The sequence below is a fragment of the Triturus cristatus genome, chromosome 7, assembly GCF_964204655.1.
Source record: "Triturus cristatus chromosome 7, aTriCri1.1, whole genome shotgun sequence".
Classification (NCBI taxonomy): Eukaryota; Metazoa; Chordata; class Amphibia; order Caudata; family Salamandridae; genus Triturus; species Triturus cristatus.
Window position 1 is genome coordinate 1351974894 of NC_140590.1, and position 16305 is coordinate 1351991198.

Genomic DNA, 16305 nt, shown 5'->3' on the forward strand with positions numbered 1-16305 from the left:
GCGCTGGAAGGGAGTGTTGAGGTTTGAACTTTTTTATCAGCTGTTGCATGCTGTTGATCCTCACCAAGTTTGGCTGAGCTTTGGCTGCCAGAGTGTCTATGGTGGCGCCCAGGTACTGCCATACGTGGGCGGGTTGAAGATGTGACTTTGGATAATTTAGTGAGAATCCCAGACTGTGAAGAAGGTGAATGGTGTGGGATATGTGGCTGGCACACTGCTGGGCTGACTTTGCCTGAACAAGCCAGTCGTCCAGGTAAGGGAAGACGTTAATGTGCTGTCTCCTTAAGTGTGCAGCCACTGTCGCTAGGCATTTGGTAAAGACTCTGGGCGCCGTCGTTACTCCGAAAGGGAGCACTTTGAACTGATAATGCTGATCCTGAAGAGTGAACCTGAGATATTTTTTGTGTGATGGGTGTATGGGTATGTGGAAATACGCATCCTTCAAATCCAGTGTTGCTAGGAAGTCTCCCTGACTGAGTAACGGTAGAACCTGCTGGAGGGTGAGCATATGAAAATGCTCTGACAGAATGTATTGGTTGAGAGGTCTCAGGTCCAGTATAGGTCTGAGAGACCCGTCCTTTTTTGGGATCAAGAAGTACAGAGAGTACACCCCTGACCCTTGTTGGTCTACGGGCACGATTTCTATGGCTCCTTTCTGCAGCATACTTCGTACTTCCTGCTGCAATAATGCCAAGTGCTCTGCGGACATAGGACGCTGTCTTGGCGGTATGTTGGGTGGATTGGATGTTAATTCCAGACAATAACCGGACTGGACAATTTCTCTGACCCACCTGTCTGTGGTGATGGATCTCCAGACTGGCAGGAACTGTTGGAGTCTGCCCCCGACCGGTGTTATGTGGTCGGGGGGCAGTGACAAGACGTCACTGTTTGTTATTGGCGGAGGACCTGGTGTTGTTGTGTCCTCGTCCTCTGCCTTTGGTGCTGGTTCCACGATATCCACCCCTATTGTTTTTATTATAGGTACTCTGGATACCTCCTTTATTGTACTGCTGCTGGGACCCCTGACCTCTAGCTGCTCCTCTATTCCCGGGGCGACAAAAGGAGCCACTCCGAAACTGCTGCGACTGTAGAGCCCCCATAGATTCCGTAGTTTGTGTCCTTTTCAATCTTTTCTAGGGTAGTGTCAACCTCGGGGCCAAATAAAAAGTCTGGGTTGACTGGTTGATTTAAGATATTGTTTTGAATTTCAGGTTTGAAACCTGATATTCTCAACCATGCGTGCCTCCGCAACATCACACTAGTGTTGATTGCCCTTGCTGCAGTGTCCGCTGCATCTAGTGCGCATTTGATGGACGCATTTGTAATGAGTTGTCCCTCTCTGATGAGGAGCACCGCTCCATCTTTGTATTCATCTGGTAGGTGTTCTAGCAGTGTTTCTAGGGTATCGTAGTGTGACCTGTCGTATCTGGCCAGGAGTGCCTGAGTGTTGGCAATGCGCCAGATGTTTGCTGCTTGTGCTGCTATCCTTTTCCCTAATGTTTCTAACACTTTGGACTCCTTGTCCGGAGGAGGAGCATCCCCGGTAGTTTGTGAGTTAGCTCTCTTTCGAGCATTAGAAACTACCATGGAGTCCAACGGCAATTGACCCTTAATGTACATGGGGTCTCCTGGGGCAGGTTTGTATTTTTTCTCTATTCTCGGGTTCAATACCCGTGCTCTGGTTGTCTCCTTAAAGATGTCCTTAGCATGTTTAATAACCCCTTTTAACATTGGTAGAGTCTTGACCGTTCTTTCTGATGTGGAGAACGTGTCCACCAAGAAATCCTCCTCCACAGAGTCAGAATGAAGTTCCACTCCGTGATTGGCAGCCGCTCTTTCAATGAGTGTGTTAAAAGCAGCAGTATCTTCAGTGGGAGATGGTTTTACATTATAAAGATGAGTGTCAGGAGCATCTTGTGGGTCTCCTGGGTCATTAGGGTCTCCCCATGCCTGATCCTGGTCTTGCCGTTGGTCATCAGGGTCAGTATCCACAGGATAAGTGGTATCCTCAGTATAGCCTTCTCCTGCATCCGCCTCAGAGTGTGTGGGAGAAAAGGATGGTGGGTCCTGATCGTATGTGTGGTAATGTTCTACCAGCACTGATGTCGAACCAGATGCCATTTTCCTTTTGAGTGGAATTTTGTATGAGTCCAAAGGCTTTTCTGGTATAATTCTCCGCTTGCGGAACAACAGTCTACCAGTGTCGACGTCGATAAACTGGTCCCGTGAGTCTTCGACATCAGTTCTTTCTGTGGACACTGTTCTTGGTTGTTCGATACTTTTCCGAAGTTCGAACATCTTAGGTGCCCCCGGCGGTGGCAATCCAAACGTGATCGTTGCCGGCGCCGAGTGAGTCTTGGCGGCCTTGTTCGGTTCGGGACCCGTTTCCGGTTCGAGAGTGACCCGGTCCCTGATGCGCTTCAGGGACTCCGACACCTGTTGTAAAGTGAATGCCGACGGAGCTTTTGATCCGACAGGCTCTTTGGAGGCAGGCCTCGAAGCGGTCTCTGGTGTCTTGCCAGTCTTCGGTCCGAAGTTTGGGATCGACGCCTTGTCGATCCGGAATTTTGGCAGTCTCAGCACCCCTCGATGTTGATGTAGTCGGATCGACCGCCTCGACCTGGGTCGGTGTTGCTCCAACCTTCGGTGCCATAGGCCTCTGCGTCCTCGGGACCGAGGGCCTTCTTCTGTTTCTCGGTGCCGAGGTCCTTTTTTGGTTTCTCGGTACCAAAGTCCTTCTTCGTTTGTTCGGCTCCGATGTCCTCCTTTTGTGTCGATGGATTGGAAGGTTTCGACGCCTTCAATCCGACCTGAACCAGTTGCACTTTCGGTTTCGATTTGACCGGTGCAGGTTTTGGTTTCGATTTCACAGCATCGACTAGTCTTTTTTGATAATTCTGGCTCTTTTGAAATGTTCGAAGCCGGGCCTTTAGGCGGGGCTGTAGAACGATCCGACCGATCTTGGGTAAGGCCCGCAGGCGATCCCTCGACCTGAGCCTTATCAAGACTATCTCTCACGGCCTCCGCATCGACGGGTTGGCCTAGCTCCTTGCCTGAGCTATCTTCCTCGGCCCCAGGGGCCTCATCGTCGTCTCCTACCTAGTTGACGACGTCTTCGTCCTCGAGGATCTCCTCATCATCGTCGTCGTATTGGGATTCCTGCTCCGAAGCAGGGCCCGAGTCTACCTCTTCGACGCTCTCGACTTCTTCATCCTCGGTGCCGAATATGTTAACCGGGTTACGTGCCGATTGTTTGGCCTCCAATCTAGCCGCTCGTCTATTCCGAAGGGTCTTCTTTGACCGGAACCGGGCGCAGGCCATACACCTGGAGTCATCATGATCCGGTGATAAACATTTGTTGCACACCGGATGGACATCGATGTGTGGATATTTAGCGTGACAGAGGACATCTCTTGAAAGGAGTCCTCGATTCCATCTTCGTCGCTGGTCGGACCGAAACTCGGTCCGAGAAGGGTGAATAAGTTTGAGTAACAAGTCTAAGAAGGTATCGATACCGAGCGCAAACAATACCGTCGATACCTAAAGGCTGTCGGCCTTAAATAAAGTTTTCCTAACTTGAGCTAAGATAAGCACATCCGAACCCAATGGCGGAAAAAAACAATCTGAGGATGGAGAGGACGCCCATGCGCACTGTAGTCCAGGGGAGGGGCCACCTATCTCGTGATACTTCGAAGACTCTTCCAGGACAACAATGTGCAATCATCCGGACCCAACACTAGGCGGCGATCTATGCACAGATATGAATTCAGCAGCCCACATGCCTCGAACATGGAGATACTTTCCAATGTGATTTCGGAAAGGGGATGTGAAAATGCGCATACTGCAGATTCATCAAGATCATCCAGTCTTCCTTCTCCAGCGCAAGAAGCACCTGAGCCAGGGTGAGCATTTTAAACTTTTCCTGCTTAAGGAAAAGGTTCAAAATCCTGAGATTGAGGATCGGCCGTAAACAACCAGTCTTTTGGGGAATCAGAAAGTATAAGGAGTAACATACCTGAACCTGTTCCTGCTCTGGAACCAATTCTATTGGGCCCTTCTGAAGCAGCATTTGCAACTCCTGCTGGAGAAGCAGAAGATGCTCATCCGAACAAAGCCCTTGTTGGGGAGGAAAGGCAGAAGGATACTCCTAGAAGGGAAGGGTATACCTTTTCTCTATAATGTCTTAAAATCAGAGGTCTGTAGTGACAGATCTCCAGTGAGGCAGAAAATAGGCCACCCATCCTCCCACTGGGGAAGCGTGTCCCAAGATGGTGAAGCTAGAGCTGCTTTTCTGTAACACGGGCCTGGGAGAAGAGGAGAAGGAAGCTGACTGTTGGGCAGATTGACTGACAACCTCTGCCCCTTCCCCTGTAGCTTCTATGAAGGGGATTGGAGACCTGCTGCTGTTGTAGCAGCAAACATCTCCCTCGAAAGGCAAGCTCCGGCCAAAACCCCGGAACGGTCTGTAATCCTGAGGTTGCGACTGAAGGCACAAAGACCTTGTAGTCGCTTTACTGTCTTTAAACCTTTGCAGAGCAGAATCTGCATTGGCACCAAACTGCAGTGACTCATCGAAGGGCAAATCCATTAATGCTGCCTGTATCTGGTGAGAAAACCAACCCTCTCAAACAACAAGGTCTCCTAGTGGCAACAGAGGAATCCATAGCCCTTGCCACCGAGTCAGCTGTGTCTAGACCTGACTATCACCTGGCGAGCAGCTGCTCGAGTATCATTCAGGAGCTCCGAAAAATTTCCTCGGAGATCTCCAGGCAACTTCGTAACGGCCTCCCTCGCAGAGTCCATTAAAGCATGAATATAGCACCCTAATAAACATGCATCAATGGTAGATTTTAGGGCCATACTTCTGGAGAAGACTTTTTGGCAGATCGCTCCATCCTCTTCGACTCCCTGTCAGCCGGAGCTGTCCGAAAAGAGCCAGGAGACAGTTTGGTGGAACAAGAAGCCTGTACTAACAAGCTTTCAGACATGGGATGTTATGACAAAAACAATGGATCCCCTGGAGCTGGCTTGTACCTCCTGGCAATGGACCTTGACACTGCTGCCGAAGACATAAGCTTTTGCCATATTTCAAGGATAGGTTCAGTAAGAGCCTAATTAAATGGCAACAGCGGTTCAGATGATGGTGTGGCTAAATGAAACCCTCAGTCAAACAATTTACCTTCAACTCTGCAGAAGGTAGAGGCAACATTTACATTGCTGCCCCCTTCCTGATCACAGAATGATAAGATGTCACCTCAGGTGGCGCAATACCCTTTGTGGATAGCAATCTCCTCTCTGGAGAGGTATCCAGACCACTCATTCAAAATCTGGATCTGTGAGAAGTTGGCCTGGTATATGCTGGTCACTAGTTATAGTGGCCACCTTGCACCAGTCCAAATCGACTCTTATGGTAGATAAGTTTAAGACCACCTTTAAAAGAAAGCTATCCTAGTGGTAGCTGTGGAGAGCAGCCTTCAGGCTAAGTCTCAGAGGAATGTAAAGCAGCTTGTTTTACCTTATAATCTCTTGAATTACCAATTGAAAGGACACCACACAGGTATATATATATCAAATATATATGTATTTATTACTACTCTACTAATCTCTTTATGAGATTAGGAACCAGGTACACATTCAAATGTCAACGTCTCACAATAAATTAAGCACAAATATGGCTGGAGCCCTAGGGGCGTACCAGACCATATACTAAGAAAGTGGTACAAGGATGTCGACTTGCAACATAAGGCCTAGGGCCTGGGGAATCGCTGGGGCTTCACTACTGCAGTGTTAGCAGGTAAGTAACAGGCCCACGGGAAACGCGTGCAGTGTGTGAACACAGCCGCGGGTTTCCTATTGGTTATAATGGTGCAAGCCGCCGTTAGATTTTTACAGTTCTAGGGTACTTCGAGGAAGACTACAAGCAAGCCACTTACAAGGTAAGTACTTCGAGGGCCAACACACACTTGGGCACCGGAGTGCTCGAGTTACCTCACCCAGGGAAGCCGGGTGCATAGGTGTCTTTTGGTGTCGGGTCGCGTCGCTGTTTTCTACGGAGACCAAAGAAGACTTGCTGCTTGCGTCGACTGAAAAAGTGTCCGGTGGAATCCGAAGGTGGATTCAAGATGGAGGAGACCTGAAAATTGAGGGGACAGTGTTCAATGTCACGTGCCAGTGACCAGCAAAATGGATGACCACAGATGTTGCGTCGATTCAGGTCGTCAATGGTGTTTTGACTTCGCTCACGAGGTCCAGGAGAGATCGATGATGACCAGCAGCTGGATTCGAAGTGTCCCACGACGTCTGCAGCTGATGGCGGTGTCGGCAACCGGATTGGAGCCAACAAGCCTTGGCAACTGCAAGTCTCGTATAGACTAAAGAAAGTCGATGGTGCAGACCAGCAAGGTCTGATGGACTCACCCAGCGAGGGTAAGTGAGGGAAGGCCTGGAGCAACCAGGAGAGCCTTTTGAGTCGTTGAGAAAGTCTTCGGGGGACCCACTAGCCAACGGGCAAGTGATTGCGAAGACGCCGCCACAGGAAATGCTTCACAGGAGCCCACGGTCACTCGAGACGGCGTAGGCCGCTGATTTTTGGTGAAAGACCTGCTGGGGGCTTGGGCCACGAATGGTCCAAAGCACAAGTTCGTACAACGTTGTTCAGGGTTTGCACTCGACAATAGTGCACGGTTCCCAGGTATTGCAGTTCCTCCTCACTCGTGGGGTCCAGACGCCACAGCTTCCCTGGGGACTCAAAATGGCCATCGAGAGGTCAGAAAATCCACTTCTGGTGTCGCAGGGACTTTGGACTCCAGCGGGAAAGTTTGCAACCGTTGATTAAGGTTTTTGGTGCCTGCCAAGCAGGGGAATCACTCCTTGACTCCAAGGGAGATTCTTCTGTCTTCCAAAGGTAGTGGAACGTCGAAGGGCCAGGATTCTTCTTTGTAGAGCGTCGTCCAGGGTTATCTGATTTGTAAAGGCAATGCTTGCTATCTTATAGTGAAGATAGGGGAGGGACTAGCTCTATGACCACTCCTCTAGGAGGGTCAGTGGAGGGGGTGGTTACACCCACTTCCCTTTGTCCAGTTTTGCGCCAGAGCAGGGATAGGTAGCCCCTGAACCAGTTTGAGCTGGCATATGCACAGAGGAGCACCCACCCAGCTCCAATACACTAAATCCTGTCTGGAAGGTGGTGACACCTTCCTGTGATAGGATGCCTTTTGTTGGGCCTCCTCCACTGTGTGTTTCAGTCAGCAGCAGGAGGGCAGCCCAGTGTCTGTGCTGGTGGCATCCATTATGTGATGCCAGGGCTCTATAGGATTTCTATCGTTTTACATCTCGTCCCCTCTAGAAGGGTGGTAACATGCTTCAACATCATGGACTGATGTGGGGGTATGATTCCAAGTTGTTTGACATCTAACACGACATGTTTTGATGCAGTCATTCCAAAGTTAGCATTTTAATGCACTTAAGAGTATATGGTTTAACCAAGCCACAAACAGCCATAGAGAATAGACTCTGGTAGCTGCAGAGGGGCCCTGCTCAGGCAGAGGCACCCCCTCACATTGTAAACCACGCACCCTGCCCACAGGATTGATAGGGCCTGCCATAGGGGTGGCTGATAGGTTTATACGTGTGTGTATGGTGAGATATAGAAACCTATATCTCTGTGAGGAGTGCTGACACAACCTCACACAGGCTGCAGTAGCAGGCCTGTGGTGTCAGATTGAGAATGCTTCCCAGGGGTGGCAGAAGACATGCTTCAGCCCCTGGTAGACCTGTGAAGTACCCATGCCCTAGGTACCTAAGGTACCATATACCAGAGGCTCATAGGGTACCACAGTATCCAATCACTAGTGCATCTAATATGCACACCAAGTCGTTAAGAGAGAACAGAGACTGGGGCCCTGATTAGCAGGGACCCAGACAGACTATAGCCAGAAACCAGTGTATACATCAGAAAAAAAGTGGGGCCAACGTAAGTGCAGATCCTACTCTCCTACAGGATCAAAAAACACAATCTCACCCTCTTCAACATCCTGATTTTCACACAAATACCGCTCTTCCTCCAAAAGCTTCTGAGCCTCTCTTCTGGACCTTATCTTCGGTGTGGGTGGCACCAGCGACTTCGACAAGGTCACTGGCAGTTGCAAAGAAGGCGGTGGAATTGGTTCTCGGTGACACGGCGCTGGCTCGGATCCAGAAGGCAGCGATAAAGGATCAGGCTGCATCAAAGACTCTTGCCCTTTTTGCCCTGGCAACGCCATCGGCTGTCTCAGTGCAGGTAGAGGCCAGCTCACCGGAGTCAACAACATAAAAGGCGCCTGTTGGAAATGTGCGTGAAAGCCTCCTAAGGGGTAAGAAAGTGGACCCATGGTATCACTTGTTGCACCAGATGGAGTCACAGCCCTTGCAAAAATGCTAAACATAGCATTTAAGAAGGTTGATGGATCGGATGCTGGAGTCGGAAATGCCAAATACTCCGGTTCCTGGTCGGGCGGATGCAGCAGAGGAACAACTGGGTCTTCAGAAGAGGCCGTTCAGTCAGTCAACAGCCTTGGTGCCGATAGGCACACCTGGAGATGAAACCAGACATATCTCTTCTCTTCCCTCACGAGTCTACGGACCCAGGGACACCGACTTTGGCGAACCGTCCCTGAAAGAGTGAGGCCGAGAGCCATGGCGCTACTGCTTATGCGTACGTTTGGATGACCTCAAAGTATGGGGAAACGGCGACTGATCGACCTCTCTTCTGCTTCTTAGTCTCTGCCATGAAAAGCTTTTCCTCCCTTTCTTTTAAAGCCTTCGGGTTCATCTGGCAACACAATGAACAGGCTTCGACATCATTAACAGGCGAACGGCACCAAAGGCAATCGTTGTGTGGGTCACTGATGAATATCTGACCGCTGCATTCCCTGCAAGTCTATAATATGGACATCAGCGGAGGAGGCATCTTCCCTTGCAACAATGTTGCACCTACAAAAATGGAAGAAATCTCCCACAATATGGATAGCCAAGGAAAAGTGTTACGCACTGACAGCACTGAAAAAAAGGAACAGACCTCAGCACGCCAATGAGGTCTTCTTATGCCTCCGATGAGGTCAAGCAGGTTCGAGTGCGGAGCCATGGTATTGTGACGTCTTCGTCAATGTGGGAGAGCTAGAGAGAAAAGTTTGTGGAACACTGCGCATGAGGATTATTCAAAAAGTGTGGAATCTTAAAGGTGGATGTATCCATCGGAAAGTGCGCTGTTTGTGATTTGGCATAAATCTGTTAATTCTTTTTAAGAGAAATTAAAGTTTAATATAAATAGCAATATCTAGTCTGGGTGTAGACTTGCTATAGCCCAATGCCCAGGACATATTGCTTGGGGTCAAGGACAACAGGTTTTTATGTTTATTTTGTCCTTAGGACAAGTAGGCCCAGCCGCCCACAGTACAAACCCTTTGGCTGCCAGTTAACAGTAACACATTATAGATCAGGGAAGGAAATTATCTTCTAATAAGGTAGTATTTGTGTCCCTATGTTCATGCTATTTGAACTTGTTTATGGTACTTTAATACAAAGCCTTTGTTATTAGGGTGAGCGCTCAGAGGAAATGTAAGCTCGGATTGCACTACTGGCTCGTTTCAGTATAAAAAATGTGTACACGTTTACAAAGTTTAACAATATGAAGCTATGTATAATGCTGCCAGAATGCTGTCTGATGAGATGCAAATATCTGCAGAAGCTTGAAAGCAAGATTGATGATTCTTTGCTTTCAAAATAAAATATTCACAAACAAATGGAACTAGGAAAACAAATGTTTTGTGAAGATTTTAGGTATCATTTCTTTGCAGCATCGGTTAGTAAAATGTGTTGATACATGCTCATAATGGAGAACAAGATTATGGGAAACATGAAAATAAACAAGCATTGGCAAAGACAATATGTCCGCATTGGCAGTCAGCCTTTTGGTTTTGTCAATGCATGTTTTGTTTGGACATGGCTTTTGTAAATATTTATTGTTGTAGGAGCTGTCGGGCCCTCGCCATTATAACAAGCAAAATACAAAATTATTTTTTTGTCTCAAAAAACACACATTGCGACAGCAGTTCCTGCAGTGAACAAAACTTTGTGTGCAGATATACTTCTTGTGAATGAGCAGCATGCTGTCACAGCAAAGCCAGCCGATAGAGAAAGAGATACACTTTCAATAAAAACAAAAGATCTTGTTTAGCACAAGACATAATTTGATGTCCAATTCTTAATAAAAATCACAAAGGTGCACCCATGGTATATGCCGTTGCATTATTGCAGATTTATGGCTTTCATGAACTCACACAAATTTATGGAAGTAGACCTGGAAATCATACTCCTAGAAAATATTTGTGAACTCCATTTTAGCATGAGAAAATATGCATGTGTAGATTTGCTCATGCAAAAATTTGTTGAGAGTTTACAAGTTCACTTTCACTTCTACTTTTTTTTCCAGCCCTGGAAGAAGTTTTACTTCTGCCCATGCCAAGGTGTACATTTCTAACCTTTCGCAATATGGGAGAATATTGGAGAAGAGCTGGTGAAAACCCCTAAAACATGCAAGTTAGTAGGTTTGCACAGATTCAAAAGGGCATTCTAACCCTGCTTACCGCTACCTCCAATCTCAGTATGCAGATCTGCAGAAAGGTGGTGAAATAAGGGAATTGCTAGTATTCAGACCTTACTATAGTATGAGCCCAGGCATAATCAGAGGCTATTATCAGTGCTCTTGTATAATGAGATAGCTGCTATAATTTGTTGCCGCGCTACATCGCACCAAAGGGACAAGCGTATTTTGTTACAGGACAAGCAGATTTCAGAAGCAACCTGTCCCATGGACAAGTAGATATTTTATTTAATTCCACACCCTTGTCTAGTGCGGCAAGACTCACTGGGGACATTTTTTCAAAATAAAGCATTGTGATTGGCTTGTCTGGTTGGACGACCGCGTGATCAAGTTACGTGACTGGAGGCCGTAACACTAATACAAAAAAAAAAAAAGTAGGAGTGGGAACTGTAACCTTTGACCACTTGTGGGTGTGTTGACCACTTTTGAGGTTTTGAGGGATATATTGGAGAAGGTAGGGGGTAGATGCATAGTCAGGTAGGGTGGATGGCTGTGTAAGGCAGGGGGTTGTCCACAGATGTATCGTATCAAGATATTACTTTATATAAAAAACAGAAATTCACTAAAAAAAGCACAAATGTTAAGGTGGAGTTTATATGCAGGTTTTTAAAATTATTTAAACACCCTACGTAGAAGTCTACTGTGGCCTGCGTTTTTCCATTGAATTTTCAAGGTTTGTTTTAACTCAAGTTAAAATTTTAGTATCTTATTTACGTATAACCATGCTTTACCATTTGTTTTTCTTATATTTATTTTTTACACTACATAATATATTTATTGACTTAGTAGTCAGTCAGTCAGTAGATCTTTATTCGATGATTAAAAAACATCATAAAAGCACATATATACAATCAGTTAAAAATACAATTAAATCACTACCAGGATCCTGACTGTTACTACATATATGGTAAAAGGGAGACTAAGTAAAACATTTCATTTTGACTTAGTACTCATTGGAACGATGTGGACCATTTGAGTATCATCCTTTTTAATTTTTAGTATTGCTTGAGAGTGCAGATATATATTAGGACTAAATTGTTAAATGAAATGCAGCAACGTTAGGTAATTGTAAGGAAATCAAAAAGATGAATTGTAAAATGTGAAGTAAATTGACTTTTTAAAAATTGTAATACAGCGCAGGACCTACTATAAAATGCTTGAATAAAGAACCTCCTGTGCGATTCAATATGCCAATGACCTTTGAGAAAGAGGCAGGAAGCCTCGAAATGTTTCAGGTCTGTGGAGAATGACCGGGAGCAGCAATGCGAGATTATGTCAATGTGAGGCACACCGGATGGTGCAGTTTGCTGGGAGTGCGTCCCTGAAAGCTTGGACGGTTTGTTGGAGGATATATATATATACATATACATATATACACACACACATAGTGAGAGAAATAGTAAACATATACATATACACACACGTACTACTGAGACTAAGGTAGTAGCTGGACATTGTCAGATTTACATTGCAATTTCATTTTAAGGTATCATTCTTGATTACTATACACATTACAGTGGTTTTTTTCACTTTAATATTCTGTAGCTCTTACTATACAAAAGTAAGTAGGTGCAGCTTGGAAAAATGAAAACTTTTTGGACTATCTAAAGGCAAGCGCATTTTAAATTTATTATTTTAAAGTGCATCAAGTGTTTTCTACTACAGTAAAGTCAGCCATTAATGAAAAGGGGAATTTAAAAAAAACAAGAAATTACTTATCAGTTATCCTAGTTACATCTTGTAAACCTGGCTATCCATTTCAGACGCTTACAGAAGCCAAAATATACTGTCAGTGCTCATCATAAACATCATTCTTAAGCAACTCTCATCGGTTTATCAATTAAAATGTTGACATTTTTCCCCATACTAGGGAACACCACAACACTGACAAAATTATTGGGGCCGCCATGCATAATGCGGAGATGGATCACATCTTTCAGTAGGCAACATTTCTAGACTCCAAAACATCAGCTATGGAAGCGTGAAATTAAGCCTCTTAGTGCCTATAAACCATCCACAGCTTTTCACCTTAAGAGGGTATCACTTTTTAACAAGCCATTGTTCCTCGCCAAAGTCACTGCAGATTTCAACACATATAACCCAATATAATTTATTTTACATACTTCCTTAATTCTACCCTTCCAGCTGACCGATGTCTGCCTGATTTGGCGTGAGGAGGGCTCCCAGGTATTATTAGGATAAGACAAATGAAATGAGTCAATCTAACGACCTCTGTTAAATATGGTGTCATCTTCACAGACTTGACATCCTTCAAACAGTGTATCATAACTACACTGCATGGTTTACATATCACTTTCCAAACTGTTTGTGAGGCTTAAAGACCGGGTTCACTCTACTAGGGAGAAGCACCTTCACTGTCCAAATAAGGAATGTTCCAAGATCAATGAGATATAAGTTGGAAACCTGGATAAGTCCATACTTTTGACACACAAAACTACATTTACTGTGGTGCCAGAGCAGATACCACCATGGTAGACCAAGCATCATTATGCAGTTTGTTTCATTTTTAGGTTCACCTATTTTATTTTTAAGTTTCAAAAATCTTTATTAAGAATTTGCACATTACATCAGCGAGCAAGTTGACATCAGTCAAATGCATATATAACTTCCATTTATCATACTTCTTACCAATCAAATCTTTTGCAATTTACTAACATTCACCCCCTCAATTCAACCCTTGAACAAAAAAACCCCACTCAGCCCCATTTGAAACGACATCATTATATTGCAGAAATCAACAGTACATGCCTCCATAGATCGGGTTTCTAAAAAAGAATAGTATGTAAAGATCACTTTAACGTTCCCAGAAGTAAGAGGATATAGCCTCGTAAAGTGAGTCATAGATGTCATAGGTGTTTCCAGCCCATTAGCCTCATCCTTTCAGCCCTCCTGTACTGCAAGGCAATATTGTATCGTTTTCATCCGGCATTGCTATTAGCCGGTCTGCATTCCTCTCCTCCATTCACGCCGCCTCCCCCGGTCCTCCACCATGTCAGATCCCTGTGCAAGAAGGTAAGCAGTCAATGGCCCCCAGATATCTTTCGGGCGAGACTTTACAGGTAGGAGGTCAGCATAATAGTGCAGGTGGTCTTGCCAAGTGGACAATGCATGTATCCAATCCTTGAACTTAGGAGCCCGGCCTTTCCCCACCTACATGCTACTTGGCACTTCGCAAGAAACATTCCCATTGCTAAGTACTTCTTGTGAACGGTGTTTATATCTTGGTTCAGACCTAAGAGGGCCACAAGCGGGTTGGTGGTATTTGGACACCGATCATGGTTGACATGCCTTCAAAAACTTGAACCCAATAGTTCGCCACCTGGGGACAGCACCATGCCAAATGCATGAAATCCGCCCCTTCCCTCCCGCACCTTTCACATCCATCATCCTTCCGTAGGAGGAACTTGCGCATCTTGACCGGGGTGTGGTATAATCTATGTATAAATTTAAAATTAATTATACGCAACCTACTGTTGGCCGTGACTGCCGCTGTCTGCAGGCAACTAGTTTCCCATTGCTCATCCGTCAGAGCGATCTCTAAATCACTATCCCACGCCCTCTTGGCACGTGGGTTCAGAGGAGGAGGCGCCTGTTGTACAAGCTTATACAATAGGGAGGAGACACGCTTAGGGGGGTCTACTTGCAGTAATGCGTGTAAAGGTGCAAATGTATCTGGTTCTGCAGGAAATGCCGGGGTTGCGGCCTTAACGCTTTGTCTGAGCCATATGTACATAAATACATCCATGGTAGTGGGCGTGTGTTCACCAAAAAACTGTTCCCTAGCACGGAACTGTCCCCTGATATAGAGATCTCCCCATGTGTTATAGTGAAGATTGTCAAGCAGTCTACGACATATCCCTTCATACGTTATCTGCAACAACGGATTACGTCGCAAAGTCATCCTAGAGGAGTACATCATAGGAGCTTCTAGTCTGCGGGCAATCCGTCGCTCCCTCACAGCCATAAAGAGATATCCCTCTGGGGGCGTCGGGCCATGTAGCCATCCTCAACCACCAGATGTGGCATGAAAGGGGGGGGGGATGAAACCAGTGTATTGCAAAGTGGGCCTGGGCACAATAGTAATAATATTCAAAATCGGGGACTGCATACCCTCCGTGGCGATACGGTAACATCAATGTAGGGAGATTGAGCCGAGCCTGCCCCCCCCTCCTCCCAAAATGAGTCGTGTAAGTTGCGCCTTGAGTGTGTTGAAGAAGAACCTCCCAGGATGATAAGGCATATTAATAAATAGATAAAGACATTTCGGCAGTAAGACCATCTTAATAAGGGATATCCTCCCTCCCATCGAGTGTGGTAGCCGTATCCATTTGGTTATACTATCCGTTATTTTGTCAATGGCCGCATCGTAGTTCGCACGCATTGGTACATCTTTATCCCTGGTGATATGGATACCTAAATATTTCACTTCATTACTCTCCCATACCAAGGGATAGTCCAGCTGGTGTGGGTATCTGTCAGGGGGAATATTGCAGACTTAGTCCAGTTTATTTGTATACCGGAGATGGCCCCAAATTTAGTTATCTCTCGCAACACTGGGTTGAGGTTTTCTTGAGGTTTTTTGATATACAACGTCATATCGTCCGCGTACAGGGAAAGAAGTAGTTGTCTTGCTGGGTATACCAGTGCCCTTCCTTTGTGGTGCTGCCTTAGTTTTGCGGCTAGGGGTTCAATGGCTAAGGCTAATAAAATTGGAGATAGCGGGCAGCCTTGCCTTGTGGAAATAGGAAGATCTGGTTCCATTCAACAGCACTGTGGCTATTGGTTGCTTATATAGCAATTGCATCCAGTTAAAAAAGGTAAAGGGCATTCCCATATATCTCAGAGTTCCTATTAGGTAATCCCACTCCACTGAATCGAATGCCTTAGAGGCGTCTAGGAAAACTGCAACCGCCGAACAGTTGGGATCTATATCCTGCATAACTGCTAAGAGGGTTCTGAGATTGTGGTACATGGTTCTGTTTGGGATAAATCCCGCCTGATCCGGCAGCACCAGGCGCTCCATCAGGAGGCTAAGCCGGGTAACCAGAACTTTGGCGAGGATTTTAGTGTCACAATTCAGCAATGAGAGGGGCGGTACGATTCACAATATAGCGGGGATTTGCCAGGTTTTAATAAAGAAGCTATCTGGGAATCGCGCATGATTTTTGGCAAGCACCCCTCCTCCAGCGCCGCATAGAAGACCTCTTTCAATATGGGGGCTGATATAGGTGCATAAGATTTATAAAATTCTCAGCTCGTTTCTGCCCCATCAATGTAGACCTCGGGAGAGTGCTACTAGGCTACACACCGGCAACAGTAGGGCGCGGCAGCGCCCCACACCGCCACTGGCTGGAGGGCCCACTCAGCCTCGGACTATCCTGGTCGTCACAGCTGCCTTGTCGCTCCAGATTGCCACTGCAGCCCTCGGCACTGGAGGTCACCGGCCCTTCACTCAGCGACAAACAGCTCCCTCAGCCTGAAGTCGCCACCACGGGGTCAGTAGAGCTCCACTCTCCGTCGGCATTCACAGATGGCCTGATATGCAGCACAGGATGGGGGTTAAGGCTATTTTTTCCCGCACGGCCCAGCAGGAGCCTCACTGGTGCGTGGCCATCTTCGCCGCGTGCCGCCTAGCGGCCCTTAGG

At 46.4% G+C, this 16305-nt stretch overlaps 1 protein-coding gene across 3 annotated transcripts in view; it reads right to left on the reverse strand.

The window, feature by feature from the left end:
* The window catches only part of PHF20 (PHD finger protein 20), a 1063788-nt gene that overhangs the window by 218390 nt on the left and 829093 nt on the right, over positions 1-16305 (reverse strand). The window lies entirely within an intron of this gene.